The sequence below is a fragment of the Mesoplodon bidens genome, assembly GCF_964165515.1.
Source record: "Mesoplodon bidens genome assembly, chromosome: 18".
Taxonomy (NCBI): Eukaryota; Metazoa; Chordata; class Mammalia; order Artiodactyla; family Ziphiidae; genus Mesoplodon; species Mesoplodon bidens.
The window spans coordinates 50,268,912-50,274,911 of NC_138175.1; positions in this window are offsets into that span (position 1 = coordinate 50,268,912).

Consider the following 6,000-nt stretch of genomic DNA (forward strand, 5'->3'; position numbering starts at 1 on the left):
CTATCTGGCCTTCAGCTTCTGTATGTGCAATCAAGAGGCTTGGACTAGCTGACTTTTCAAATGCTGTGTTTCTTTGATTCACTCTCACTTACTGATCTGCTCCTTAAGAAGAGGGTCTGTTCTCATAAAGTAACAACAGTCTTTTCCTAACCTTGGGTTGGGCGGAGTTTAACTGGTCGTACTCAGTTTGTTAGTTCTATTTCCTTGTACGTATGCTTAGCTCTAAATAATTTATATAGCTCTTGTGACTATTTTTAGATCTTATTTTTTTCTTATTTTCTTTTACAGTTTCTAATTTGTTATCGCCAGTGTAGAGGAGCCTGATTGATTTTTAAAATTTATTGATCTTGCATGTGTGTGCCTTGTTGAACCGTCTTATTAGTTCCTGCTAGTTTATCTGTGGGTTCTTTTGGGTCTCCTAGATAAATGAGCATAGTAAATGTAAATAATGTGTTCTTTGGATCAAGTTTATTTTCTTGCATCTACATATATAGAAGCAATATGTTGAATTGATTTAAATATTTCAATACTTACATACCTGTTATCACAATCTAACGTACTTGATCTTCTTTTCTTTCAATCAATATTATGTTTTCAAGATTTATCCACGTGAATCCATATAGATCTAGGTCTTTGATTTTTGACCGTTTGCTATTATTTCATCACATGCGTATAGCATCATTTATTTTCCATTCAAGCATTATTGGACAATTGGATTGTTTCCCTCCCTTCTCTAGAACAAACAACGTTTCCTAGAATATCCCTGAAGATGTCTGACAGTCGAGAAGGGCCAGGCTGCCCGAAGGATTGCTACTTGCTTTTAGCCACCTTCCAACAGGCCATCTCCAGCCAGCCATTTGAAGCACAGCGGAAATGAAAACTCCCCCAAATGTGGAGATCTCAGGAGCTTCCTAGAAGGTGGGAGGTTAATGATAGGCATCCTGCTGGGATCCCAGGGGAGTCTGAGCTGGCCTGAAGCTCATCTTCCTGCTCCACCTCTCAAGAGAAATGTGGAGGAAAGAAGACTTCAAAAACTGTGAGTAGGTAGAGGGAGAGATATTGGGGGCCGAAGCTGTGACTGAGGCCTTGGAGTGGGCTGTGAGCACGCAGAGCCTCTAGAGAGCCAGGCTCTGCCTTCTGAGAACTTCTCCCCTAAGGCTGCTCCTAATTCAGGTGATACCAGCCATACAGAGCCGACTTGGCCCACACTGTCACAGAAGGCCTTATCAGAATCTCTTCTTCTTCATACACTCTTGTGTCTGTGACTTGGTTATTGCCTTTGGTGCTCCACTGATGTGAACCACAGTCGCTCGGGGATGGAGGACACTAGTGACCCATCTTGCTCTGTGGCCTCAGTCCACAGCTTGCGGGTAAGGGAAGAGGCCAAATGAAGGTCAAGAAGGAAAGATGGAGTTTGAAGAGAAGACCTGAGTTAAGGGTGTCTTCTCAAGTCTTGATGAATGAAATGTAGCTCCAGTACCTGAAGTCCTGCTTGTTCTCAAGGCTGACCACGGGGCTGGGTGCACTCAGTGAAGGAGCCGTATACACTTAGTGTTTCCTTGCTTGCTCACACGTGCCCTCCTCTGATACACCCTCTGCAAGACTGATCTTCCCCTGAAACAACTTTCCACCTGCCACTGTCATCTCAGGAACATCTGCTTCCCCTTCCTGGTGTCCCCCTAGAATGCCATTGCAGCCAATTCATAATGTGATAATCATGCTTCTTACCATATTCTCAGCAACTTCTGATAAATTTTATTCACTTTCTTCCATAGTCTTCACACATCAATAATCTTCCTTAACTTCCTAGCTGCAGGTTAACCCATTCGGAATCATTTCTTTTTCCTTCTCTCCTTTGGCAAATCCTTTCTATCTTTTAAGGTCGTTTTCTTGTCTCTCTACCATCCTGCCTTCCTGAACTTCTTTTTTTTCCGTTTAAGTAACCTTTCAATCTCTTTCGCCAATTTCCTCATAAACATTTAGAGTTTATTCCTCACACGTTAGACAGCGGTTTACGAATGGCCAGGCATAATGGACTCAGAATGAGTTGGCACCCCCGAGGTACCTGTCTTGCTGGGGAGCCACAGGTGAAGGGCTGGCTGCTGGACACATGTTTGCATGGAGTCAGGCTGAGTGGCCTCAGGGTGTTTGCTCTGCACTTGTGTGTGTTTCTCCCTAGCTGGTTTCCTCGTCCAGCCACCTGTGACCTCCCTCCATCCAGCCCAGGGAATCCTTCTCATCACAGGGGTAGGATGTTTGTCTCATTTTCCATCACATCCTTTCCCCAAAGTTTGGTTGTGAGCTGTTCCCATTCCAAAGACCTTTCCTCTTTGAAGAGAAAAGAGAAAATCTTGTCTCTCCTTTTCTCTCACTTCACTTCTGCTCTATTATCTCCTCCGTCCAGAATGGCCCACTGACTCAAATGGGTGTAGATCCGAAGATGGCAAGAAATGCCAGCAATTCTGAGATAATAATACGGATGGATCAGGAAAACTTGAAAACCTTTATCCCGCCACATTAAACAAAACTGCACTTCCAGTGTATTCAGAGTCTCAGTGTAGACACACAAATGATATAGAAATGGAAGTACACTCAAGTTTTTCTTTCCTCCTTTCCTGATTTATTCTAATCCTCAAAGTTAACATGATGAACTATTTGTTAGGTAAAGTTTCAGACATTTTCTACACATGCACACTTTTCTTTTTCTCACACAAGAGTGTGAACTAGGTCACTTTCAACATGCTGTGATTCTGTGATTCACTGTCTCCCACCGAGTCATCCACTGATAAAGTAATCTGTTTCATGGAGAAATATTTCCAATAGGTAATAGCCAATGTCTGTGGAGTGCTTACTCTGTGTCGGTTTCTTGTAACTACTTTACAGATCTTTTGTACAACGTACCCATGGACCAGGTACAATTATAACCCCCAAGTGACAGATAAGTGCAGATAAGTACAAATAAATACAGAGGCCAAGTGACTTGCCCAAGACACTGGAGCAAATCAAAATCCATGCCTCTGTAATCATTTTGCTCTATTGCCTCTGTCTGGGAGGCTTGATGATTTGGCAACTAAAACCTTAAATATCATGTTCCATTTTTATATCTGTGACCCAAGCGTGGGGCTGTGATACGGGGTAACTAACCTGACTACTTTTGAAAACCCTTATGCACCTGGATGAAAGTAAGCCAGGGACTGCAAGCTATAGATTGAAGGTTTCCTACCAACTTTTAAAAATAGCTTCTTGAATGCAATTTATGTAATGTCAAGTCTAGGATGTAGTCCAAATAGTAACAGAAAAATGGAGCTATGTGGAAAAATACTTAAAGTTGACAAGAATTGGGAGTGTAGTATTTTTGGGGCCAGCGTGTAGACCACAGGAAAACTTGCTGTTTCCATCCCAAAGGGAAGAGCCCTATGTTGCAACTGCCAAGGTCCCTGGGGCAGCAAGTGTGCTCACTGCTTAGTAAAGAAGCATCCTGAGTTTGATAGAATCATATGGGAGCCTTACCTTTGGTTAGCAGTTCTACATTCTTGATGTAATAATATTTTCAGGGTGTGGGAGGGTATCAAGCTCTGAAAATACCCTTGGAGAGATTTGCTTATTAAGTTTGGCTTTTTCAATCTCCCTACTACTTCTGTACTAAACACCAGGCGGTTTCCTTCACTTTTCAGAACCATGTTGTTTTTCCCTTGTCTAATGAACTTTGAAATACTTTTGGATGAGCTATTAAGTTTGGAAAAAAATAAACGTCTCTTTAAAATAAGGAAGATAATAACAATGACAAGTAGAAAAAGCTCTAGAACAGAGAATATCCTCCATTCTAGCCAATGACTGGGAGTGGAAGGTTCGTGCTCGCTGTCCAGGACGTAGAAATGAAAGCTGAGGAGGCGCTGAGGCGTCTCCTGGATCTCTATAAGCCTCCATCATTTCTGCTGAGTAGGGTTGACAGATAAAATATAGGCTGTTTAGTTAAATATGAATGTCAGAAAAACAACGGGTACATTTTGAAGATAAGTATGCCCCAAATAGGACATAGGATCTACTTATAGTAAAAACAATGACTTATTATTCATGTGAAGTTCAAGTTTAACTGGGTATCCTGTATTTTTATTTACTAAATCTGCCAGCCCTACTGATGATCCACAATGGAGGCAGTTCAGGAGCGGTACATGCTGGCTCTCGGACAGTCAGAAATTGCTTCAGCAGATCGAGGTACAGTATGAAGCTCTTTTTGGATGTAGCTCAGAAGCCATGGCCAGCCCTTGACTGCAAGTACTGCCTCGGGTTTGCCTGAGGTGGGGTAAACCTTCCTCTTAATGGCCTTTGGGTAAGTCTGGAAGACCATCTCCAAGGGGAGCCCCAAAGTCAGTTTCCTCCTCACAACCATGTTTCCAATTCCTGGAATTGGCTGCATGTGACTCACAAGAGATGAGGAGGTTTGTGGAAATTGGGAGTGTCATAGCTTGAACCCTTTGTAGGTAAAGTTTTGCTGTTCTGAGAGTTTGAACAGGAGCAATGTGAAAGACTCCAGGTCCCCAGGTAGATAGAAATAATCCTGTTCTACTTCTGTGTATGTGACAAGTCTCTAATAGTTCAGAGAGCAAGTATCTGGTCTTAGAAAGACTGATCCAAGCTTGGATGTTTCTGGTGACAAGGCAAGGTCCTGAGTTTCAAGTTCACCTTTTATGGTTGAGGAGACAATAAGGTGGTCAGAAGGGAAATCATGGAGGAGACCTTGGCTTCATCCATTGTGCAGGCTTGTATATGTGGTTCTATGTAGATTGTGTTTCAAAGGTGGAGCTTGTTTACAACTATGAACATTCTCCGATGTGCTTTTTGGACCTTCATTCCCAGAGCGAGAGCAGTGCCGAGGCTCTAGAAATGCCATGGATATTCTGAGCTGTCAGTGGCATTTCCCAGGTAGTGTTCCCTTGGTGCCGCTCCTTGAAATGTCCAAAGGGATTATCATCTGTCTTGTGGCGGGTCCTAGCATTGTGAAAGGAAGCTGCTGCACCTGGCTCAGAGGATTTCGGATGTGGTGGGAGGAGTAGTAGTACTACGACTCTAAATTGTATCACAGCATATCTATTCCATCTTGAGAGTGGGGTTGGGGGGTTATGAAGGGCGGCTTTTATTGTGCTTTTATACATTGTACCCTTGAAACTAATTCAATATTTTAAAATTAATTAATTTATTTTGGGCTGCATTGGGTCTTTGTTGCTGCTAGCGGGCGTTCTCTAGTTGCAGTGAGCGGGGGCTACTCTTGGCTGTGGTGCACGGGCTTCTCATTGCAGTGGCTTCTCTTGTTGCGGAGCATGGGCTCTAGGCAGGCAGGCTTCCGTAGTTGTGGCACGTGGGCTCGGTAGATGTGGCACACGGGCTCTAGAGCGCAGGCTCAGTAGTTGTGGCGCGCGGGCTTAGTTACCCCGTGGCACGTGGGATCTTCCCAGACCAGGGCTCGAACCCATGTCCCCTGCATTCGCAGGCGTATTCTTAACCACTGCTCCACCAGGGAAGCCCAATAATTCAGTTTTTTATAAAGAGAAGATTCCTAATATTATTCCAAAATTTTAAAAATATGTAGTTGGATAACACTATGAAAAATTAACTGATATATACTTTTATTATTTCTCTTTGCTCCCTGGATTTTTTTCCCCATCCAGTCAGCTAGGCACTGTGAGTTCACTGCATTAGGAAGGTAAAGACTCAGCAGAAATGAGGGAGAAAAAAAGAAAATTCTCAGCTTTGGAATGTTCACAACGGAGGCCACAGTAGAACAGGTGAGAATTCTGTGAACAAAAGATAAATGTCGTCTCAAATGTCAAAAAGTATTCTCTGCACTGGGAGGCAGGAGGGGGAGGGAGGGAAGGACTGAAGGAGAGAGATCAGTGTGGCCAGGGACATGGAGACTGTGCTTGAGGACGATATGCCCAGGAAGAGAATCAGAATCTGGAGAAGATTCGGCCTACACGTGATCATTGCCTCCAGCCAGCACCC